Consider the following 27448-nt stretch of genomic DNA (forward strand, 5'->3'; position numbering starts at 1 on the left):
CTTTACATATGGGCCACTTTTAACACGACAGTTTTGCATCACTTTACATATGGGCCACTTTTAACACCACTGATTTACATCACTTTACCTATGGGCCACTTTTAACAATACTGATTTGCATCACTTTACCTATGGGCCACTTTTAACACTACTGAGTTGCATCATTTTACATATGGCCACTTTTAATATTACTGATTTGCATCACATTACATTTGGGCCATTTTGCATCACTTTACATGTGGGCCACTTTTAACACTACTGGTTTGCATCACTTTACATATGGGCCATTTTTAACACTACTGATTTGCATCACTTTGCATATGGGCCATTTTTAACACTACTGATTTGCATCACTTAACATATGGGCCATTTTTAACACTGCTCGTTTGCATCACTTTACATGTGGGCCATTTTTAACACTACTGTTTTGCATCACTTTACAAATGGGCCATTTTTAACACTACTGATTTGCATCACTTTACATATGGGCCATTTTTAACATTTTAATTGTGTTTATTGCTGCACATTTTTACATGCACATTTGACCAGTCTTAGCCTATGTTCAAAACACAGGTGCTACTGCTTGAATATCATTAAGAATGCTCTTTCAATCTGGCATTTATTAAACAGAAAGCACAATGTTGAAAATTAAAATGGTCGTGTGAGAAAAAATGTATCAAACATTAACTTCAGTTTTGTCATGTAGAACTTCTCACCAGCATTGAAATGTTTTCACATGTTTACTGGACCAACTGGAAACAAATCATTTGAAAACTTTCTTAAGAACCTCCAGAGGGATTTCATAGAGGGTGGACAATATAAATACAATAAAATATAGCAAATAAAAATGCCTGAAAGAATTAACAAGCATACAAATTCATTCATTCCTTGATGCATTTTTGAAAGTTCAAAGAATTGTAATCGCTTATAAACAGCAGTTATTAATATTTAGAAGTATTTGTAAAATTAATGCTCTGTATATATTTTGATTAGTTTTATAAATATTTGTTGCATCTGAGTATTTTCTCCTTTAATGTCCCACGCTTTAGATTAATTATTAAGTTACCTCCTCTAAAATATTCTGTTTAAATTGTTAGCATCCATTTCAATATAAGCCTTTTTCCAGCTTTACCTTAAATATACCAGTATAGGAATTCTTTTCACAAAACAAATCAGTGTTTACACATAGGGTCTCCTAGGATAAATAAACACATTATAGGTATCATGCCAACTGGAACCTTGCAGTGCAATTCGCTACGCATGTATATGTGAGCAAAACAATGACAGCAGCACATGTTGGCTTCTAGACGTTGAGTGATGTTTTGATTTTTGGCTTATGTGGATCCTACCAACTAATGATAACTGTAAAGTGGATAAATGTAAACGTGAACTCAGAAGGAATACGAGATTAGTGGTATTAAACAGAGCTACTCTCCACATTTATTGTAATGCATTGAGCGCATAAATGCACAGAATACAATAATAAACTCGTTTTAAATTTACTTTAGTATGTCTATTTATCTAATCATTGTTGACTAAGAAAGTCACAAATAACAAGAACAATTAGTTGTTTGCATTACTGGTTGTGGATGGAATGGTCTGTTGTATGTACGTCATCCATCATCTGTGACCACATCATCCACCCATGTGTTACCACCAGTTTGTTATCACTTTTCATCATAAACTACTTGGAGGATTGCTATACGACTTTACACACATATTCATCCCATGGTCTACTTGGTCCCAAATGAAAATGGTGCTGTTCTAAATCCAGTATGGTTGCCAGGCTGGCCATCTTAAAAATGCTGTTATCACTGCTCGTGAATGGATGGTCCTGTCAACACTGGGTGTGGCTAATAGTCTTTGCTTGTTGCCTATTTGGTTCAAATGAAAATGATGCTGATCTGGTATTAAATATGGCTGCAACAATAGCCATATTGAAAAAACTTGTTATTGTTTATCCTCCTGAAGGAAAAGTAATACCAGAAGATCTCTTATGATGTGTTGTTGATCCAAAATGAAAATGATGTTCAATATGTCCACCACAGCAATCATCTTGAAAATATTGTTATCACTACTCCTCTTGAATGGTCATATGAAAATGTGGTGATTACTAATTAACTTTCTATGATGTTTATTGTATCTAAAGGGTGCCATTCAGACACTGAATATGGCTGCCACCATGACCATCTTGTAAATCTCACCACTGTTTCTCTTTCTATTTGCATTGGGTTCTCACAGAAAGATGTCTTATGATGTCTAGTTGGCTGTAAATGAAAATGGTGCTGATCTGATATAAAATATGGCCACCATGGCATCCATTTTGAAAATATTGTCATTATTTCTCGAGACTGAAAGTCGTCAACATGGGGTTTCCACCAGAAGACTTCTTTTTATGCCTTGTTGGTGATAAATGAAAATGATGCCATGCTGACAGCCAGTATGTCCACCATCACAGATAATTTGAAAATATTATGGTTGAAGAATTTCAAAAGATATTTTCAATGCTAGCAGTTAAAAATAAGAAATGGTCATATTTTGAATTCCTGGAAATTCTTTTCATCTTGTTCTATATTTTATTTAGTTTAATATAATCTATGATGGATTTATGCATTGATGCAAGGGACCATTGTTTTGAAAATATGGACTAATATGGAAACATGGGATAACATGGAAACATGAGATAATATGGAAACATGGGATAATATGGAAACATGGGCTAACTGTATTAATCAGTTTTTCAAATACTCTCATGATAATCTAATATCCACCTTATTTATTTTGATGTGTATAATGATTAAAACTGGCTGGTGAAACATAATGAGTTATCATGATTTACTTTATGTATTTGGACTACAGTGCTCAGTGATTAATCCGGCAATAATGCTGTCCATGAAGTGAAATCCAAAGCAGATTTTATATGCATACAGCCACCTCAAAAATTGCCAGGTAACATATGACAACAACTTCAAACCTAAGTTCACTCTAGGAAGATACTTTTGATTAGCATACAGTTTATTAATATTTCAGTACAATGGAAATTTAGAAACGAAAAACAAGTGAAGAGCATATGTAAAGAAAATAATTTCATAATGTCATTAGGTTTATAAAGTTTATGTAAGAAGAGAGATATTAACTTTTTAAAAAAACAACTAAGCAATCAAACAAATATAGAAGATTTAATATATTCCTTAAAATATAAACGTGAGAAAAAAATAAAAGTGTCTTAATTATATTTGCTTTTGTCCCAAAACTTCCACACTTTTGTCTCTGGGATTGATGCATGTCAATATCTTCTTATATGTATGAAATACACCTTATTAAAGTTTAAATGGTAGATTATTTTCAGATTCTGTCGGGGAAATGTTTTTAAATTTAGTCTCTGCATGTGATAATTCTTGTAGACTCTGGATGGGATATATAACATCAGTTTTTTTATGCAGCATTGTCTTGCAGAGATGCTGAGACAAACATATGGAAGAAGAAGCATGTCTACAGTCTTTCCTTAATGATGAAGAGCCTTTCAACATAGAGGCATCTCATCAGGGCAGTGATGGTGTGTGTGAATGCGGACCAATTCAATCTGTACCATCAACACCACTAGGTAGTACTGCAGAGGATGGGAATTGATTTTGACATGCTGAATTTCAAAGCAGCATGCTGCAGTTACAAATATGATATTGAATCCATGACAGGTACGGGTTTATGTGTATAATTCAACCTCCTCACTCATATCTATGCTCATATCCATACAGAAATGCTCATTTGGATGGGTGGTAGTGAATGGATGGATGGATCAATGTATGGATGTGTTTGGTAATGGAGAACGAAAGTGTGTGGTCTTTATTTTGTTTCATTATGCTTGTACGACATCTTTATAATTATTTGTTAATTTATTAATTTACTTTCCGTGCCCATGTTCCATCTGCCTGCTCATGAGCATAGGTTTCTTGTCACTGCTTTTTCTTATCTACCTGGATGATTGCCGTGAAAATATTTATTTTAATCACATTCATGTATTTCTAGTTTTGAGAAGACTATTCAGTCTTTCCATAGGTTTCATTGGGTGACTAGCTATCATAGGTGCATGTAATAAGCATTGTGCCAGCTATGATGTTTCCCACTGGATTGATTTTTTTTATAGTGTTTTAGGGACTTTTTCTGTAATTTTTCAGATTGAATAAGATTGTGTTATTTGTTTGCAGTTCCCTGGCACATGCACCATGTACTAATAGGAGTGGTCTCCCTTCCACTGAATGTCCATTCGGTCTTTCTAGGGATCACTCACCAGTTATTATGTACTTTTGAGAGAGTGACGTATGTAATGTGAAGTTGTTTGCATTTGAAACATGCACAGTGGAGAGAATGTTGACATACCTCTATACTACTTTGATGTAATGTGGATGATATTTCTTTGGATATTGTACTTTCGGAAATTGTACTTTTGGAAATTGTACATGATCTGAGCATACTGGTTTCTAAAAGAACTGCTCCCTTGTGTTAAAAAATCAGCCTGAATTAGTCTAAAGTACACTAACTTTAGCACCTATTAAAATAGGGAAAATGAATTTTGCCCCACTTGACAATACCAGCTTCTGAAAGTGCAATGGATGAATTACTACATATATAAAATGTAAAAGAAAGTTATCTTCTCTTTCTTTTACAGTGTACCTCTGAAGTCCGGAAAGTGAAAATGACCAAGCGGAGTTAGCAGTTTTTGAAACATGCACATCTGGAGTAAGGCCAAGCTGTACACTCTATAACCCATATTACACCCATCAATCATACACCAACATAAAGGGCATTAAAGTTTCTATGAACAGTACCTAAGATATACAAGGTCTTTTTTTAAATAGCCAGTATAATCAGTGAGAAAACCCGGGGGAATTCTTTCTCTTTAAAATTCTAACCTGTTGCAAAATACGAAACTGTAAAGCGCCACTATACTAGTCAGATCTCCCATTGCCTGGCAGAGTTATGTACCTTGAAAGAGCCTGTATCATATATCAAAGTCATTCCAGTGTATGCACTCTAGCAGTTTGATGATAAGTACTATTAGAGTTCTTGGTGAAAAATGTAGCAAGCTAGTGTTTCACTCTTGTTTTCATTGAGATACCAAGTTAGTTCCTAGGTCTGTGTATTGTTTTGTGTGCTCCTGTTGATTGAGTGTTTTATAGCATGCATTCTTGCCTCAAAGTGTTTTATAGCATGTACTCTTGCCTCAAAGTTTCTTGGATAGTTAAAATGTTTAGGTAAAGAGATACTAATGATTATGTTGTTTGCCCCACATATTTCTGCCTGCATTAAGATACAGTTTTGTACAGCATCATAGTTTCATGTGCAGTGTTTCAACAAGAGTATGCTTATACCTCTCTGTCATGTTTTGATTATTTATGAGGGTCAGGGAATGCTGATCCTGCCCACCAACTGTTATGATTTCCTCTCTGACAGACACCAGAATCTCACTGACATTTCACTGCCGTTCCCTATATAACATCACAGAGTAACATGCAGTACATAATAAAGATGAGAATTGGTATGGTGTTGCATCACCACCTATGCCTTCCATCATTTATTTGAAGCATACCATTGCATGGCAGTGAAAACATATTTCTTTAGCCATTGCATTCATTAATTGAAGTCACTAATTGCATTCACTAATTGAATTCACTAATTGCATTCACTAATTGAAGTCACTAATTCTGGATTTGGTTTGGTGTTTTGTGGCACAGCAACACATTTAGGAATTGCAGTAAAGTGCCCAAGGAAATGTTGCTGTCTTTAACTTGGGTTGTCTGATGGTAGTCTTTGAACCTGCACCCATTCAGTCATGGGTCCAGTAAGCTATGCACTGTACCACTGCATTGGTCACCTTTTACAATATGTAAGATATGACACATACAAATATTAATGTGGCAAACGATTTGCTATCCAGTCAACATGGTTTTCCTTTTAACCACTCAAAAGTCCAGCATAATTTGTTATATACTGAAAGTCTCATGGTGTATTTCGTTTCACAGGCTCTAAGCTTTGTCCAGGTTTGCTTTTATGTTTTAAGTGCATAGCATTGTATCTTGCATCCACTGTGATGTTTGTTTTGATAGGATCTTCCACACCAAACATTTCATCAACTTATTTGACCAATTTTACCTTTTATGCCATTTCTGTATTTTTTGGTCTATAGTAGCTAGTCTGTGTTGGAAGCCCATTGAATACATGTTCTGCTAGGTGGTGTAATGCCTCTAGCTGCAAGAAGGTACACGTATCTAGTCCGTGTGTTGCCAGTAGAGGTCCATTAGTCCAGTTTGAAACATCATATTACAACAGCTGGACTTTTGTCCCCATTTTTTATTTCTACAGTTTTACTTGAGTTTTTAGTTTTAACTCCTCATATAACTTTTACACTGGTGACTTAAAACTGTAGTCATTACACAGCATTGTATACATACAGGCATGTCCTCATTGTATACATATAGGCAAATCCTCATTGTATACATACAGGCATGTCCTCAGTGTATACATCCAGGCAAGTCTTCATTGTATACATCCAGGCAAGTCCTCATTGTATATATACAAGCACGTCCTCATTGTATATATACTGGGTAGCCCTCAATGTATACATATACAGGCATGTCCTCATTGTATACATTCAGGCACGTCCTCATTGTATACATATACATATCCTCATTGTATATATACAAGCACGTCCTCATTGTATATATACTGGGTAGCCCTCAATGTATTAATATACAGGCATGTCCTCATTGTATACATCCAGGCACGTCCTCATTGTATATATACAAGCATGTCCTCATTGTATATATACTGGGTAGCCCTCAATGTATACATATACAGGCATGTCCTCATTGTATACATTCAGGCACGTCCTCATTGTATACATATACAGGCACGTCCTCATTGTATTCATTCAGGGTAGCCCTTATTGTATAAATACAGGCATGTCCTCATTGTATACATTCAGGCACGTTCTCATTGTATACCTACAGGCAAGTCCTCATTGTATATATTCTGGTAGCCCGCATTGTATACATACAGACATGTCCCCATTGTATACATTCAGGCATGTCCTCATTGTATACATTCAGGCACGTCCTCATTGTATACATACAGGCAAGTCATCATTGTATACATTCAGGGTAGCCCTCATTGTATACATACAGGCATGTCCTCATTGTATACATTCAGGCACGTCCTTATTGTATACATACAGGCACATCCTCATTGATTCATTCAGGGCAGCCCTCATTTTATACATTCAGGCAGGTCCTCATGGTATTCATTTAGGCAAGTCCTCATTGTATACATATAGGCAGGTCCTCATGGTATTCATTTAGGCAAGTCCTCATTGTATACATTCAGGTAGGTCCTCATGGTATTCATTTAGGCAAGTCCTCAGTGTATACATTCAGGCACATCCTCATTGTATACATACAGGCACGTCCTCATTGTATTCATTTAGGTAAGTCCTCATTGTATACATTCAGGCACGTCCTCATTGTATACATACAGGGTAGCGCTCACTCTAGTAGTTTGATGATAAGTACTATTAGAGTTCTTGGTGGAAAATGTAGCAAGCTAGTGTTTCACTGATATACCAAGTTAGTTCCTAGGTCTGTGTATTGTTTTGTGTGCTCCTGTTGATAAGTGTTTTATAGTATGCATTCTTGCCTCAGTTTCTTTGATAGTTAAAATGTTTGGATAAAGAGATACCAATGATTATGTTGTTTGCTGCCACATATTTCTGCCATCATTAAGTTTTGTACAGCATCATAGTTTCATGTGCAGTGTTTCAAGAAGAGCATTCTTATACCTCTCTGTCATGTTTTGATTATTTATGAAGGTCAGGGAATGCTGATCCTGTCCACCATCTATGCCTTCCATAATTTATTTGAAGCATACCATTGCATGGCAGTGAAAACACATTTCTTTAGCCACTGAAGTCACTAACTAAATTCACTAATTGCATTCACTAATTGAAGTCACGAATTGCATTCACTAATTGAAGTCACTAATTGCATTCACTAATTGAAGTCACTAATTGAATTCACTAATTGAATTCACTAATTGCATTCACTAATTGAAGTCATTAATTACATTCACTAATTGAAGTCACTAATTCTGGATTTGGTTTGGTGTTTTGTGGCACAGCAACACATTTAGGAATTGCAGTAAAGTGCCCAAGGAAATGTCATTGTCTTTAACTTGGGCTGTCTGATGGTAGTCTTTGAACATGCGCCCATTCAGTCATGGGTCCAATATGCTATGCATTGTACCACTGCAGTTCCTGCCTGCATTGGTCACCTCTTACAATATGTAAGATATGACACATACAAATTTTAATGTGGCAACAGATTTGCTATCCATACAACATGGCCTTCGTTTTAACCATTCAAAAGTCCAGCATAATTTGTTATATACTGTAAGTGCCATGGTGCATTTAGTTTCAATGGCAATTCTAAGCTTTGTCCAGGTTAATTTTATGTTTTAAGTGCATGGCATTGTATCTTGCATCCAGTGTGATGTTGTTTCGATAGGATCTTACACACCAGACATTTCATCAACCTATTGGACTAATTTTACCTTTTATGCCATTTCTGTATTTTTTGGTCTATAGTAGCTAGTCTGTGTTGGAAGCCCATTGAATACATGTTCTGCTAGGTGGTGTAATGCCTCCAGCTGCAAGAAGGTACATGTATCTAGTCCGTGTGTTGCCAGTAGAGGTCCACATTTTCTATTTCTACAGTTTTACTTGAGTTTTTAGTTTTAACTCCTCATATAACTTTTACACTGGTGACTTAAAACTGTAGTCATTACACAGCATCATTTATATACAGGCACGTCCTCATTGTATACATCCAGGCAAGTCCTCATTGTATACATCCAGGCAAGTCTTCATTGTATACATCCAGGCAAGTCCTCATTGTGTACATACAGGCACATCCTCATTGTATACATCCAGGTAAGTCTTCATCGTATACATCCAGGCAAGTCTTCATTGTATACATCCAGGCAAGTCTTCATTGTATACATCCAGGCAAGTCCTCATTGTGTACATACAGGCACATCCTCATTGTATACATCCAGGAAAGTCCTCATTGTATACATACAGGCAAGTCTTCATTGTATACATCCAGGCAAGTCCTCATTGTGTACATACAGGCACGTCCTCATTGTATACATCCAGGCAAGTCTTCATCGTATACATCCAGGCAAGTCTTCATTGTATACATCCAGGCAAGTCCTCATTGTGTACATACAGGCACATCCTCATTGTATACATCCAGGAAAGTCCTCATTGTATACATACAGGCAAGTCCTCATTGTATACATCCATGCAAGTCCTCATTGTGTACATCCAGGCACATCCTCATTGTATACATCCAGGCAAGTCCTCATTGTATACATCCAGGCAAGTCCTCATTGTGTACATCCAGGCATGTCCTCGTTGTATACATCCAGGCAAGTCCTCATTGTGTACATCCAGGCAAGTCCTCATTGCATACATCCAGGCAAGTCCTCATTTTATACATCCAGGCAAGTCCTCATTGCATACATCCAGGCAAGTCCTCATTGTGTACATCCAGGCAAGTCCTCATTGTATACATCCAGGCAAGTCCTCATTATATACATCCAGGCAAGTCCTCATTGTATACATCCAGGCAAGTCCTCATTGTGTACATCCAGGCACATCCTCATTGTGTACATCCAGGCAAGTCCTCGTTGTATACATCCAGGCAAGTCCTCATTGTATACATCCAGATAAGTCCTCATTGTATACATCCAGGTAAGTCCTCATTGTATACATTCAGAGAAGTCCTCATTGTATACATCCAGGCAAGTCCTCATTGTATACATATACAGGCACATCGTCATTGTATACATCCAGGCAAGTCCTCATTGTATACATATACAGGCACATCGTCATTGTATACATCCAGGCAAGTCCTCATTTTGTTAATGTCGTCTGGTGTTTGCTATATTTTTGTGCTTTCGCAAACCCTGTTGTTTTGTGTGGACTGGCTGGTAAGGGTCAAATTCTTTGAGTTGTTATTTAATTATGAAAAATTAAAGCTATTATTTAATTATGTAAAAGAAAATTTAATGTAAGTAGAGAAAGAAAGAAGTAAATGTTTTATTGCTTGGTGCATACAAATAAAAAGAAAAAGAAAGAGAAATTCACTGCTTGGCAAATGGATTCAACTTTATATCACTTAGTTAAACAAGAACAGCGCTCACACTGCACATCATCGAGCAAGTGAGCACTATTCATCCTGCACACTCGCACAGTGAGTGCTAGATCAAGTGCTACGGATTTATTGTCAAATATTAGCTTGGTTACGTATGATTATGTCACAAGTAAAATGAATTTTTCAAGTACAAAAAATTCAATTTACAAGTTGTTACCAATTTTCTGTAATCTGGCAATTTGGTAGCAAATCCTTTCTGTTGAGATCATTTGGGTAATTTTGAAGTAAGTCTAATGATAATTCTTTAGTATCATTAGTAAATATAATAAATAAAACAAATACATAAAATGTCTTGAAGTAATTACTTTTCTATGGTGTTTGCATGTTAGAGAAGTTGCAGTGAATAATAGTGTATAGCAGAGAAGTAGAAACTAGTAAGACTGTTCGTCCGTTGCGTTCCATTATTACATATAGTTCAAATCTATAACCATGAAAACATGGCCCTTCTCCGTTTTCCGTTATCTGAACTCTAGTCCATGTTCATTCCGAGTCGTATCCATTGTGATATATTGTAGTATACTTGTCATATACATTATAATATATTGTTAGTTGTGTTTTCGAATTGTATCCCTCGAATTGTATTCATTTATACAGCTTGTATCCGTTATCCTGAATCCTAGTCCTGTTCATTTGGAGTCGTTTCCATTATAGTATAATGTTGCAATATACATGTATTTATATAGAGAGTTGTATTCCTTTATGTATATTTCCTTCGAAATATTAAGAATCCCTTATCCATTTTCCTGAATTCTAGTCCAGGTGCATTCCGAATCATATCCATTATAGGATAAAGTTAATTATGTTTTCAAGTTGTTTCCCTAGAATTATATTCATTTTTACATGTTGTATCCGTTGTCCGGAATCCTATTCCATGTTCGTTCAGAGTCTTTTCCTGTTTCGATATTTATTTCGAGTTGGATTCCTTTATAAATATTTCCATTAGAAATATGAAAAATTCCCGTATCTTTTGTCTGGATTCATAGTCTATGTTTATTCCCATTCGTATTCAACATAGTCTAATGTTAGTTGTGTTTTTGAGTTGTATCCCTTGATTTGTATTCGTTTATACATCTTGTATCCGTTGTCTTGAATTCTAATCCATGTTCGTTCAGGGTCGTTTCCATTGTAGTTTACTGTTTCGATAGTTATACCGAGTTGTATTCCTTTATAAATATTTCCTAAGAAATATGAAATTGTGATTCAATCTACGTGCCATTCGAGGTGAGGTTTGCTGCGTGCGGGCTATTATCGCACCTTTGCTCCGCGTGGCTTGCTTGGGTCATAATGCTTTATTGGTGTGGTCCATCTCAGAATTACATCATTTGACGGAACCCCCTAGTTCCAAAAGTTAAAGGATTGTATGTCTGTTTTGTTTTTTCCTCTTTAGTATGTATGTTTGTTTTATTTAATTTGAAATTTGGTTTTATTAAATTTTGATATATGATTAATACGCTGCCCTAACTAGTGTATCGCTACTCCTTTATCCTGGCTGGTTTGGGATTTATTTACAGAAGTGATCCATGACAATGGATCAGTTGTTTCCAATGAATGCTATGTGTATGTTTCTATATTGTATTATGCATTTCCCCTTATATTATGTTCGGACTGGCCCTACATAGATCAAATTTCTTTCAAGTTTTTATTCATTTATCAATATTGAATTTATGGAAGCAGTTTAGTGTATGTATATAATTGGTATAAATGTATAAATGAGTCCTTGACAATTTTATTGCAATATATGTACATGTACTAAAATCTATGTTAGAGGATATGATTCTTGCGGCAAGCCTTTTCTTTGTATCGAATATAGTGGTTTTTTGGGGATTTTTTTTAACAAATCACAGCATAAACAGATATTACAAAGACATTTTATGTAGTTGAGATTTTTCCTTTCTTTTCTTTACGGACACAAGTTGTAATATGGAGAGGCTGAGTCATACGGAAAATTTCAGTACGCCTTAGGTTCAGATGTGTATAATAACACAAACTTGAAATCCTGTGTTAAACATCTTCAGTAACCAAGGTTCTGATAGGTTAACCTTATCTAAACCTTGGCGAATTGAACATATATTTCAGTGCTTTGGGTCTGTAAATTTAATAGGATGCGGCGGCAGGCCACCGCATCCAGTCAGAATGAAGCTGTTCAAATTTGATCACTTTTCAACATAATCGAGACAAGGGGAATACAGAACTGGAATGGACTCATGAATGAAAAGTTTTCTATTGTCGATCCGTGTTTGTACAAATACAAATACATCCTTTCCCTCAGTTACGTCTGCACTGGCTTCTCTCTGGTACGAAGCCATAGTTTCGATGTTAAACTTACACAGTATCCTTTTGAAGTCAATTTACTCCACCATTTTCGGCCGACGTACCATAGAGCACAGTTGCACGCTATTTGTTGTTTAGTTTGCATTATATACTAAGGGATACAATTCATGAACTCCAATGGATGTCTTAAGGACAAAGCACAGAAATATCTGTTCGATCTGCCTAGGTGTGGATAGGGTTTCCACACTGGAACTTTGGCTAGCGAAAATGATGTTTAAATGGTCCATAGGATGAACATTGGGGGTAAATGGTAACATTGTTTAAAGCAGCTGAAATCAGTTCGTGTTACACGGTAATACAGTGTTTAACTCAATATGCGCCTCTATATATTCTCGAAATTGTATGAAGTTATGATTTCTGGCAAAGTTACAAGTTTTATGTACTTTTCAAACCGGTAAACATCGGATAGAAATTCTTCTCGTGACACAAAGCCTGAATCAACAGGTACGATGAAATGACCACACTTTTCGGGCGAGAAACTAGAAGAAGCCAAGAAACGACCACAGCGACTTCGGTGTCGCCTCATACGCTAACTGAGATGTTGGTACAAGTGCATGCCATTGATTTTGAGGATGGCACGAATTAGCCTAGTCCAGCTTCTGTCATGAAACAAAGAGAGCCAAGCAGAGCCGTAAAGAGCGATCACTGGCTAAGAATAAGAAACACCCAGGACTCTCCTAGTTCTTGTTCAAACAAAATGTTTCTTTTATACAATTATAAAGCGCTGTTTGACCTGGGCCCCGTTACTGGTTGGGGGCCCCTGAGATATATCCCGGGTTGCCCCCTTCCCCCTTGTCGGCCCTTGAGCCAAAATCTACCAAGATAGAGCGTCGTTCAGTGAAGATTATTGTCACATTCAAAAGATGCAAAAGCTGATTTCCAGGAAATTTAGAGCCATGGCTTATACATACAGTGTGAAATGTTGATAGTTCAAGTCTGATGTGCCACCCCTAGAAAGCATCCTGTTTCAATAGAGATTTGGGAATTCATTCTTGGAGACATTTAAACAACAATGTCATGCTAAAGAGGACATTAATTTGAGACTCTCCATTACTCACAATAGTTTGATATATCCTGTTTGGATGGACTTAGTCCACGGACAGAATTAACACCTTCCAAAGTCACTTAAAATATTCAACACGTTCAGTAATCCAATGTCGAGTTTATCATAACCGATGGAAGCAGTGCTCTTCACATTACCCCAGAGATAGCGGACCACACAGAAAAAGTTATTTGGCGACGAAAATCGTAGCAATAAAAGTAGAATCGTCCAAACTCACAAGATCATATGTGCATATCCAGTGCCATCGTCGTCGGGCAAACGGGTGTCGAAATGAACGATACAGTGGTACAGAATTAGAGCATGGATAAATATTAGATGATAGGCCAGACCTCAGCAGCGAAAAGAAGCAGAACTCCTTTAGAAGCAGCTATGCATTTCCAACGAGATGGTGTGAGACATCCCTGAATTAGAAATAATACAGGACATGTTGGCTCTTCGTTATACGTTGAAAATATGTGCTCATATCGTTCTTCGAGCTTTCTTGTTTAGATGACTAGTATTCCCAGACTGCAGATTCGTGTGTACCATTATTAAGAGCATTTCGATGTCATTACTAGTATTGCAGGATTTACCGGATAAATATTATATTGTGAGAAATTTTACCAAAGATGAAAAGATAGATGTTTGAGATATGTAGCGGCAGAACTCAGCATTCCCAAAGGAAAAGAATGAATTAATTGCTATTTTTACATTTCTCTAGTCATACTTGTTACGAACAGCCATGTATGAAACAAACTCAGCCACATAATTATTGAAATTGTACCTCACGTGTGGACGGGTACTGCCATCGATATACTACAGTCATGGTTCACAGTCTTGCGGGATACGGAGGACCATTGCTTCTGAAATATTCAGAACAATGCATCGAATGTACCACATTCACCATGAAGTTGAACGGCGTTAAATTCATTTGCCTAAATGTGGGACAAGTAAATTTGTTTGAGATTCCATGTGTTATTTATCTATGCCTTTGAGTAGAATGCCTAAAACGTTTGGAATGACGGAAATGGCCAAAGGCTGTTTTCCACATCATTCCAATGTCCAAGTTAGTCAACACGCTGTGCTAAGACATTTGCTACTACCACCCCGATGGTTTAAGCACAAAACAACGAGAAGCACTGCACGATTGGTATAAAACTAACTCTTCAAACCTGTATGACTTTCAAAACGAAAAGTTGAAATATTGCCTTTCCGAAGTGGACATTTTAGAACGTTGCAGTGGAGCATTTCTACAATTATTTCTGGATCACAGAGAAATCTGTCCTTTGAAGGAAGATTCTGCCATCGCTAAAGCGTATGGTTTAGCCTATCTAAGGACGTTCATACTTGAGAACCGTTTCTGATCGTATGATCCATCTGTTGGTTGCTATAAACAATGACAACAGGTGTTTATGCGTTTCGTCAAAATTATTTCTTGTATGACTGGATTATTGTGAAGCTCATTTAAAACACTGACCACACCATCAGGATTTGGGTGGATTTGAGTGAATTTGGGTGTTTCGTAACACCACCTTAATCTTACTTTTCATTCAGCCGTTCATACTCAGCAAAATGCTTGCGTTGGCTCCATTACTTGTGTAAAAGTGAAGATAAAACGGATACATCATGCTATAAAAGATGGAGAAAAAAAACTTGATGTCTTTATGTGGAATGTAGGGATTTGGAAAAAAAAAACAGAAACATCTACGGATTCCAGTGATGTTTAGGTCAAGGATTCCCCATGTGTTTTCCTCAAGGAACCCGAAAAGTTCCTTATGAGAGCTTACCATGGAAGAGTTGTACGAGCAAGCATATAAACTATTGATCAGGTTAGAAGGACAATGAACCAAGTGCTAAAAATGTGAGAGGATGACTACGATCGATGCTTCAGAACCAATCTAGACTTTAGACGCATCGACTAAAGTTAAGACGTATTGGATATAGAACCTTTGAAAACACATGACAGGGAGAAGGAATGCGATGCACACGCTCTACGATGTAGCCAAGTCTTGAGAAGAAGAAATTAAATACATCAGTGTGAATTTGTTGTATTCTTGGGTGTGCAAATAGCAGCAATTATATACCGGATACCATGTGATGTTAACTGAACACATGCACGTGGAGCTCGTTCGTCTATGCATAGAGTTGATCAAATACAAAATCGTACAACGACCTTGCTTGCAACATCCATATCATTGCCAAGGAAAACTGTTTCCGTTGTGACAAATATGTAATAAAGACCATCCTTGTGGCAACAAGGATGAAGAATGCATTTTGACAGGAAACTGGGTAAGTGCCAAATTGTTTCATACTCTGGATCTTTTATACCATCTTAAACAAGTATATGAAAGTTGGCACTCTCCTAATACAAAACAAAAACGACGAAACCAATATAGGAATTTTTGCGGCTATGTCAAAGGATTTCTCAGATTAAAACATTTAGCTAGCGGCTATCCATCTTCTTATCAGACTCCATAAGGCAAAGGGAAGTAAAAAAAAAGGCACTGACTTGTAGAACAGCATTAGGTTTGAACACATGGAAAAGAACGAAGGAAGACGATATTTTGCTAAAGTCATGTTAAATTCTGTGTGGGAAAATCTGGAAAATCAGAAATTACCAATAACGGAATACTTAACAGATCCTACATGCTACTTTTAGCTGGTGGATGACAAGGGAAAACTCATGAAGCGCGCGGAGATTGCCTCTGAATTTGATCTTGGTAAATTACGAAGAAGTGACAGTTTCCATCTTCCGACCAGTTTGCAAATGTCATCATTGCAGCATACGTGACAGCCAATCCTGTTTAAAATTGTATGATGCCTTGTAACGTTTAGGAGATTGAATCCTTTATTTTGACTCCGACAGTTTTATATACATCCAACGCCCTGGTAATAATAACCCCAAATATCAAGGGGACCTTTTAAGTGTACATACTGATGAAAATCCGGAAGACAATATTGTAATTTTTGCTAGCGGTGGCTATAAAAAAGTGCAGATACCAACACACAGACCGAGAGAGAAAACTGCATAAACCTTCTTAGTCAAAGGACTAGCACTCAAATATCGATCGAGTGAAGTAGTCAACTTTTATGTCATGATAGATTCTTTAGTGTCTGGACAAGATCAAGACATTCGCGTGAAAACATTGTTATATTATTACAGGTTAGAACCCCCATCCCTTGTTTTTCTTTGTAACGAGCCCCTGTGCTTGCATATGCCATCCATATATCTATATACCATCATTTTTATAGCTGCATCTTCAAGGTATCACGGAGCCAATTGTTTTTCCATAGACCTCAATGCTAATGTTTTGTGAAATAAATATACTTTCTATCCTACCTCAGCATGCATGTCACATACTGTCATAGAGAACAATGATAGATTCTTAATTTGACAAGGACAGAACCAGGTACTCCATTGCATTTAAAAGAGATTGTCAATTTGACAAGGACAGAACCGGGTACTCCATTGCATTTAAAAGAGATAACTCTGCTGGAACTAGACAGGGGTAAGAGTTATCTAGTCACAACAGTCACATATTCAGTCATGTGCACAGGGGCTTGTTACAAAGAAAATCAAGGGATGGGGGTTCTAACCTGAACCCCCATCCCTTGATTTTCTTTGTAACAAGGCCCTGTGGTCATGTGTACCACGATTAAAAGAATCTAAAAAGATACAAAAAAAGATCTAGATATGAATTAACATAATCTCACATATTGCCAAGAGGCTCGACGTTTTTAAAGCCTACTAGAAAGTACAACTCTTACACACTGCACCAATCACAGTTAGCTTTGTTGTTTATTTCTGAATGCAATGTTCCTACACCTTAAGCTCCGCCCACCTGAGGTTGTACAATTGGTTCTGTCATATCTCAAGCATCTGCCTTTGACTGCAAGTGACCAAGAACATTATCACACTGTTCTTTTTAGTTTACATAAGGTTCGACTTTACTTACGTATCATTCATTTCACACTGATTTGGTCAGGTGGGAAATTGAAATGGATGGTGACATTCAATGTCATTTTGATTTGCTCTCTGTATGTGTATGAAAATTTACATGTAATGGGGAGATAACTCTTCTTTTTCTCTTTGAACAAATGGGAACAGATCACAATTAATAGTTCCAGTTCAGTACCCACGAATGCAGACCCAGTCTAGTTTTAGAGCATTTTTTCCTGTCTCCTTTTGGTGGTGATACAGGAGTTAGATTTAGGCATTCTTGGTATGGATTTAAAGGCAATTGTTTAATCTTTAGAATATGAGCTTATGGTGTGGTTGTCTGTGTGTGTTTCCTCGACAGTGTGCAATGATTAATAAGGTCTTGGTGATGATCCAGATGTGAAATCTTTGTTCCATTACATGTTGGTTAGTTTACAGTCCAGCCTCTAATAAAATGCTGATGAACCTATGACAAGAACTCCACTACGAAGTCATCTTTGAAGGTATTTTAGACTAAGATATGATTTATATTGATTGTCACACAGTGAAAAGTTCAGTACTGAGAAACAAATGTAGAGATTTATATAGTAAAATTAATTGTGTTCTGGGTCCTGTCATTGCAGTATTTGATTAAAGTTTAAATTGGTATAAATTTTTTTATTATTAATGATAGACATAGTGAACTTGTAATATGTATATTAACTTTGAACATATAAGAATGAATTTTAAGAAAATTAATTTTTATTTTGATAATTTAATGAAATTAAGTCTTTGTTAAATGTTTCCCCCCAAAATGCACATATATAATATTTATTGAGAATTATATTAAATGATATCCGCATGTATGTATTCCTACACCATATACAAGCTGCAATGATGAAAATTTGTCAAATGTTGTCACAGAAAATTTATTTTGAAGTCAAATTGAGACCATCATTTAAAATGCACAAAGAGAAAATGATAGTTTGCATTGGTCATTCAGACTATTTGTTTGTGGTCCAAGCAGTTATTTTATGTGTTTATGATGGGGTGACTTCCTGAGTAACTTGTATAGCTTTAAGTAATTGTTTATTAACATTGTTATAGGGTATTTAGTGAGAGGACAGAAATGAAAACTTTATACTAGAACCTACTCAAGTTCTCTACTATATCATTTTAAGCTGTCAGAGAATGAAATACAGGTCAAAGGGATAAAATATACTTTCTCCAGGTATAGTTACCCTTGGATGTAAGAAAACAGCAAAATGATGTAAGTTAAGCACAAGATGCATTCCATTTTATTGTTCAGTTTGGTTAAGATATTGATTGGTGTAGTGCGGCATTGTGGCCTATATGATGTTATGGGAATTCTAATGATCCATCTAGCTTTATGCATTATTAATTACTAATAATATTTGTTAACTGACACTCTAAAGATTACATAAGAAATATTCAAACATTATTTGAATGTGACTTTTGTACAACTGATCTTAACATGGTTACATATCCATATATTTTAGAATGTTTGGGATCAAAAGTTCACATTCAGTACATCATATAGGCTGACATTGTACCTATAATGAATCTGTAAGGCACATTTCTGGCTGTGTGCACTCAAAATATCCCAAAATGTTATATTCATCATGAATATGCCTTTGTATGGTAACATATTTCGATTTAGTACTTTGACAGAATGCGGTATTGAAGCATCAGCTGATATCTGATTCCACTGAATCATTGAGCTTAGGAATTGGTAACCAACACTCTTGAAAATACACTAAAAATGTTCAAACAGATCATTTGAATTATGTTTGCACATTTGATCTTAACAAGTATATTGTATATGTCCCACATATGCAAATTTCCATCCTGGTTTACAAGTTTTGGGGATCATAATTTCACTTTCATTTGAGGATATAGGATCTATTTGGTAACTATAGTTAATCTGTGTGGCAACATATAAATTGGCCGTATTCACTTGCAATAACCAAAATTGTTATTTCCCTCATGAATAAGATTGCTTATAGCAATATATTTTAATTTAGTAGATTGTCACTTGACTTTCCTGTATACTGGTACTAATGTTTGCAGAAATGATCAAACCTCACCATCCCAATATTTCCGTAAACTTTATGATACATAGACTACCTGATTAGTTATTTAACTTGTAAATGGCTAAATATGCTTCTAGAAGCCTCATATAATTTTGGGTGAGTGTCATTCTCTCAGGTTTACTATTTTGTCCCATGCTTGCAACCTTAATGTTATTTTGAAATGACAATATCTAACACATTTTAACTTCATTTACCTATATCTTACTGTTTTCTAGCATTAAGTGAAACATGTTGTATCTTTTCAGGTCTAGTCTGGTATCTGGAACAAAGTGTTAGAGCTGGATCAGTTTGGAAGGTCTCCAGTAGTCCAGTGGTGATAGCAAAGTTTCATAAGGATATGTGTGTATGCCGCCATAAGTGACTAAGGTTAATTCATCTCACCACACTGATATAAAGCACCTGAAAGACATGGATTAGGTCTTCATGAGAGCGATTAGCACCATTGTTCAGTAAGGTAGAGCCTCCCTAGAAACTATTTTCCTATCCCATTACCACCTTTTGTAGTTATCGACACTGAAATGGAACGCATTTTTGCTATGATAGTGGTCCCATTGGTTTATTGTTATATTAAAAACAGATGGAATAATCAAACACAGCAGACATTTAATATTGAAAGTATTCTAATGATGTAAATGCAAACATTCATTTTGCAGTTTTCTGTGTCATGAACAGTGAGAGTTTGACCATTAAGATACAATGCATGCCAAATCAATGAGTAATAGGTAATTAAACAGATCTTAATTAAAATTAATTGATGCTGCAATTATTCATATCTTCCTAGTGGTAAGATACAGTGGTTATGTGGATTTAAGAGTTACTTCCAAAGTAATTCTGATTGACTTGATAAATATGACTACAGTGTTTTAAAATTGTTTATTGCCATAACATGTGCACCCTGGTTTGAGTGTTGGGGAGAATTCAGTTTTCTACCTAGATGATAATAGTCATTCTCAAGACAGACAGACAGACAGATAGATATATACATAGATAGATATATAGATAGGTAGATCGATACATACATACATACATACATACACACACACATACATACATACATACATACATACAAATGCACATGCAGACATACATACATACATACAAATGCACATACATGCATACATACATACACACAAATGCACATACATACATGCATACATACATACTGTTTGCTATGTGTACTGTAGCTTTAATGTACCAGTAGTTGTGTAAATTTGTTATTAAATGGAAATGAGTTGTATATCAACAATACAGTATACATACTATACATATATTTTATTTAAACTATGTATGATTGAAATGTATTTTACATTTTAAAGAGAGAAAACAAATGGCCATAATCTTTGCAATGTCAAGAGAGCAGACTCATCTCAACACCCTCTCAGATGTATGAAACCGTGCGAGCCATTCTTTAGTGACTCAAACGTTTACTTAAACTTCATGCACATTAATTACTATAGGTTTATTTTTATATTTAGTAAATAAAATGAGCACACATCCCTGACATTTAATGATACAAGTTTATTGATGATTTAAATGCAAACATTCAAATTCCATGTCATGAACAATGTGACCATTTGCATTGAACTAAAAGGCATCACATCAGTGAAACTTAAAAATAATGAAAAAATGAGATGTAATTAAACACATTGAAACCTAATTACAGTTCATTCATTTTGTAACTGTCCATATATCTCTCTTCCTAGTGACTGTCAACATCACTTTTTCTTATTTCTTGTATGTTGCAGTTATGGTGTCTGTGTATGAGAAACCAGCTGTTCCAAACAGTTGGCAAAGTTTCATTTCCATTTGACAAAGTTAGGAATTTCATTTATGTTGTTTTGCGGGAGGGTTCATACCAAACATATTCTGTATGGTGATATTTGATACATGTACATAGAATGTGTGATTCTGTATGGTGATATTTGATCCATAGAATGTGTGATTCTGTATGGTGATATTTGATCCATAGAATGTGTGATTCTGTATGGTGATATTTGATCCATAGAATGTGTGATTCTGTATGGTGATATTTGATCCATAGAATGTATGATTCTGTATGGTGATATTATGATATATAGCATGTATGATTCTGTATGGTGATATTTGATACATATAATGTACGATTCTGTATGGTGATATTTGATACATAGCATGTATGATTCTGTATGGTGATATTTGATACATAGCATGTATGATTCTGTATGGTGATATTTGATACATAGCATGTATGATTCTGTATGGTGATATTTGATACATAGAATTTATGATTCTGTATGGTGATATTTGATCCATAGAATGTATGATTCTGTATGGTGATATTTGATCCATAGAATGTATGATTCTGTATGGTGATATTTGATCCACAGAATGTATGGTTCCGTATGGTGATATTTGATCCATAGAATGTATGATTCCGTATGGTGATATTTGATCCATAGAATGTATGATTCCGTATGGTGATATCTGATCCATAGAATGTATGATTCCGTATGGTGATATTTGATACATAGAATGTATGATTCCGTATGGTGATATTTGATCCATAGAATGTATGATTCCCTATGGTGATATTTGATACATAGAATGTATGATTCCGTATGGTGATATTTGATACATAGAATGTATGATTCCGTATGGTGATACTTGATCCATAGAATGTATGATTCTGTATGGTGATATTTGATCCATAGAATGTCTGATTCTGTATGGTGATATTTGATCCATAGAATGTGTGATTCTGTATGGTGATATTTGATCCATAGAATGTATGATTCTGTATGATGATATTTGATCCATAGAATGTATGATTCCGTATGGTGATATCTGATACATAGAATTTATGATTCCGTATGGTGATATTTCATACATAGAATTTATGATTCTGTATGGTGATATTTGATACATAGATTGTATTGCTGATGATATGATTCTGCTGTATATAGCATATTTTGAAAAGATGCAGTGCATTTTGAAATCTATATGTTGCTGTGGTGGGAGTTTGCATTACTCGGGTGGTTCATGTTGATCAGGTAATTGGAGTATGCAGGGCTGTCAACAGAGTTTCAGGATGAGGAGATATTGACTCTTTAATCATGGAACTCAAGAGTCCCCAGGCTATTTCTGAGAGTCCCTGGCATGAACTCGAGTCCCTCACTTCAGAATTAATTCCTGGCCATATATAACATCACACTAAAATGAAAATATTTTTAATAATTTGTTTAAAGTCTATACTGTTATAACAAAATTAAAGACAAAAATAAATCACAATAATAAAATCATCAACAATTAGTTTCAGTGTATATTGTGGTTTGTGACTGATGTTTAAGTTGCTACTTATGAACTGTATGATTCTGTGGCTGGAAATTTGCATGATATCAGTTGGGTGAATGAGTTTGTCTCATAACTTTTGAATTGGATAATTTCTGCTACTGGTGTTTATCAATTTCTTTCCCAGTGTCATGTTTGCTGTTGTTTATTTGTTTCCTCATGCATCCCAATTTGTTTTGCAAACAACTTGTTTCCTAAACCATTTTGGGTTTGTAGTTCTGTTGACTCCAACAACTTATTTTCTAAGGCAGTTCAGTTTTGTAGCTGTGATCAACATTTGGTACAATATAAAAGGAATTTTCTGTTTAAAAACATTCTGCTGGTCTTAGCACTGTTTACCTTTGAATAAAAAAGATCTCACTAATAGTTGTCTTTGTTTTTATACGGTTTAGGATTAATGACCCTTATGTCGTTCACATTGTTCTTGTTTTTCTGTTTTTCAAGGTTCTTCTGGACAATCATATCTTGTTTTCAGTTTAACATTCCCCAGTTTCAAATTGTAATGTTCAGTCCCTCCTCTCAAACTAAAATGCAAAGCTGTTAATCCACACTGAGGGGCCCCGAGTGGCTAAGTGGTCTAAAGTGCTCCCTGTTATGGATCACTGTCATCTCACCTGTCTGCGCTGGTTTGAGAAAGCTTGCCAGTAGCTTCTCGTGGGTCGGTGGTTCTTTCCTGGGTTTTCCTGGGCTCTTCCTCCACCATTAATACTAGCCACCATGTATAGCCTATCGTGTGCTGAAAAATGGTGTTAAACCCAACAACAACAATAATCCACATTGTATTACAGTGGATTTATTTGTTTCCATGTCCATCAGGTTTTTGTTTGATGCAAAGTCATTATTTCTTCGTCCATGATTGGCTGACTGTGACGGGGATCATTTCCTTGTCTATTAGATTATAAATCTCTTAGAGCATTTCTGGTTAAATTAAAATTTGTGCAATGTCAACTCATGATTATACTTGAATATTTCTTTATTTTTAGGTGGTGACCAAGGGAGTAGATGATACTTCTTTAAAATGTAAGGTTCAAACTCAGATCCATCTTTTTCCTTACAATGAGTATAAAACCGGTCAGGAGCTGATCCAATTGAGATGGGTGGGTTTCATGTAAATTTCTAAATTTCTTTTTTTATCAGTTCTGTTACAGTCCTTACATAAAAGAGTGTCTTTTTCAGAGTGATTGTATTTTGTTTGCTTTCTATCAATTTCAATATGTCATCAGGTTCATGGTGCCAAATCTGTCTTCACTGACTCCCCTTAGCCGACACACACCTAAGTCAAAATCCTGACCCAACATAACCCTCTGTATACCCATAGAATGCTTTGGAGGTGATTCTTTTTCATTTACAATGGGTACTTGAATTATTTTTATATAAAAAATACCATTAAATATAAAATAACACATTGATTTGTTATTTCCAAATATTGTTGGGCCCTGAGTGGCCGAGTGGTCTAAAGCGCTCTCCGCTACGGATCACTGCCATCTCATCTGTCTGCACCGGTTCGAATTTTGGATTCAGCCAATGTAGTATGTGAGAAAGCTTGCCAGTAGCTTCTCGTGGGTCAGTGGTTCTTTCCGGGGTTTTCCCGGGTTCTTTCTCCACCATGAATACTGGCTGCCATTTATAGCCTATTGATTGCTGAAAAATGGCGTTAAGCCCTACAGCAACAACAACAACAACAACCAACTATTGTTTCTTGAGATAAAATATACCAAAATAACAAAATAATATTTAGATTTATTAATAATGTATTAATATTTCATTTAAGTGTTGAAATATTTTTAAATAATGAAATAATATTTCTTTGAATTGAAATAAAACTTTGAAATAACAAAATTGTTTAAAAAGTAAGGAAATAATTTGTATTATAGCAAAACAGGAAATAATGGCGTGCATGTCACTTAAGGAGTCTGATAATTTCATGTCATGCATGCCAAAATATTTGGATTTACATTACTGCAGCTAAGTGAATAATTGATTTAGGTTATTTTTGCAATTGATAGAAATCAACACCATTATAAATAAAGAGGAATTCCATAGATGTAGACTGCAGGTGTTATGGTACAAGGCTGACTTATGCATTAAAACGTATAATGCTTATAAGTGTGATGCTTAGGCCCAAGGCAAAGTATTACCAGCTGATGTGGTCTGTGGGCAACATTTGGAATAATCTTAAATTAATATTAGAAAATTTATTAAAATTCAATAAACATGTTAGATTATTTTGAATATGCTAAAGTTATAGTGAAATGGAATGATGGCATGTACACCTATGAAGGACCCTATAGACTATCATACATTGTGTATTTCAAGCTGATAAAATGACCAGATTTGGCCCTGATGTCAGAATTTATAACAGTTCACACCTTTGTCATAATAAACTTGGTACAAGGCATTTTATTCAAACTCTAAGAAAAGAAAAATCTTCCTGTAAGGATGGTTATATCAACATGGGGCATTGTACTGAAAGATCTCATAATGCCCTGTTGTTGTGGCTATCTGATGTCCAGTGGTGGCCACCTTGAAAATCTTGCTAACACTACTCCTAAAAGAACGGTCAAATAAACATGTGGTTTATGGTCCTAAGTGAAAATGATAGCCCAAAGACATCCAATATGGCCATCACAATAGACTTTAAAAATCTTGTTATCACTGCTTTTGAATGAATGGCAATATCAGCTTGAGGTTTCACTGAAACATTTTTTATGACGTCTAGTTAGTCATAAATGAACATAGTGTACTGAAAATAGTGATGATTTGACATCCAATATGGCCTCCATAGTGGCCATCTTGAAATTCTTGTTATCGCTGCTGCAGTATGAAAAGTCATTTTGACCTGGGCTTTAAATGACTGGCCATCTTGAAAATATTGTATCTACTCCTCCAAAATGGATGGCTCTCTTAGCATGTAAAAAATAGACTACTTATGATGTTGAGCTTGTCCTAAATAAAATATTGACAATTGTACATCCAATATGGCTGCCATAATGCTTGCATTAAAAATATTGTATCACTAATCCCCAAGAATCTTAATATAGACAAGAGGTTTTTACCAAAATGATGTCAACATGTTCCTAAATGAAAATGGTACCAACCCAACACAGCAGCTTGATTTTAAATCTTTTTTTTAACTGAATAATATTACAGATGGTTTGAACACTCGGTAGTTAAAAGGAACAATATGGGTTTAACTTGAATTTCTGGAAATTCTTTGATGCAGTAAAGCACAAAGGGACTTGTATACATTTGAGACTTAGCATTATAAATATGTTCCTTTTTCAATTGGACAGCACCTGAACTTGCGGAGGCTGTTTTAGAGCCTTCTGACGAAGACAGCTTGACATGTGCTTGTGGATCCCATTATGTGTACTGTGGATTTTACTATGAACCATCCCATGAAAAAGCCTGGTGAACACCATATTTATAGGTAAGCTCCACCTGACAGTACTATTTATTGATTCCACCTTTTGATTGTTTGTATTTAACCTCATGTTTTCATAATTTTCTTTTGCTTAAGGTGATAGATGGAAATATTTTGGGGGGCAGAAAGATAATATACTAATCCTCTGCTTCCACAATTTCTCAGGATCTCAAATTGTCTTACCTGCAGATCATGGGGATGATACAAATATTTGAATTTAAAAGGTCGGTATTAAAATTGTTTTCAACATAAGTATCATTGTGTATTTCTTCTGTATATCTGCAGTAAGTCATAGCATAAGATACATATATTCAACTATTCATGTTGGGAGATTGCTAGCAATAGTAGGTTAAATGCATTGCTGATTTTGTTGAGTGTTTACGTTTAGCTCCGTTTTTTTGACACATGCTTAGTGATGCATTTTCATTCCTCATTTAATGTTATCTAAGAAGTGAGTCTAATATTTGACAGGATTCATGAAGTCATAAAGCTTGAAAATTGATTATTCACTGCATGAATGCTTGTAGCAAAGATATGTATGCATTTTGTGTAATTAATTTTCAAGCTTTATGACTTCATGATTCATGTAAAATATGAAATTCAATTTTTGTATAATTATAGATAGTAGTAAATATAATAATGAATCTCAAAAAGGACTATAGTTGAACCATTTTTTTTACAAATGTTGTCAAATAAACATAAACAATTGGTATTAGGCCTGATTCGGAAAACATGTCATTTGTATGGTTCCCATGAATGTTTCATACAAGGCCTAATTTGAAACATGGGTCGCTTGTATAGTCCCATCAACAACTAGTATAAGACCTAATTTGAAACACAGATCAATTGTGTGGTCCCCATAAACAATTGGTATAAGGCCTGATTTGGAACACAGGTCATTTGTATGGTTCCCATGAACATTTCTTACAAGGCCTAATTTGAAACATGGGTCACTTGTATGGTCCCCATCAACAACTAGTATAAGACCTAATTTGAAACACAGATCAATTGTGTGGTCCCCAT

At 35.5% G+C, this 27448-nt stretch overlaps 1 long non-coding RNA gene across 9 annotated transcripts in view; it reads left to right on the forward strand.

The window, feature by feature from the left end:
• LOC149774746 (uncharacterized) overlaps window positions 1–27448 on the forward strand; it is a 50812-nt gene that overhangs the window by 12127 nt on the left and 11237 nt on the right. For 3 of the 9 annotated variants that reach the window (XR_016416744.1, XR_016416747.1, XR_016416749.1), the window contains exons 3-8: window positions 2860–2949; window positions 3444–3695; window positions 4667–4737; window positions 19920–20128; window positions 23985–24098; window positions 26295–26431. This is a non-coding gene — a long non-coding RNA (uncharacterized LOC149774746). The remainder of the gene's footprint in view (window positions 1–2859; window positions 2950–3443; window positions 3696–4666; window positions 4738–19919; window positions 20129–23984; window positions 24099–26294; window positions 26432–27448) is intronic. The other 6 variants (XR_016416745.1, XR_016416751.1, XR_016416750.1 and 3 more) reach the window with 3 other exon arrangements.

This window comes from Sinohyriopsis cumingii, unplaced genomic scaffold, assembly GCF_028554795.1.
Source record: "Sinohyriopsis cumingii isolate HCF-2022 unplaced genomic scaffold, ASM2855479v2 utg000160l, whole genome shotgun sequence".
In the NCBI taxonomy this organism is placed as follows: domain Eukaryota; kingdom Metazoa; phylum Mollusca; class Bivalvia; order Unionida; family Unionidae; genus Sinohyriopsis; species Sinohyriopsis cumingii.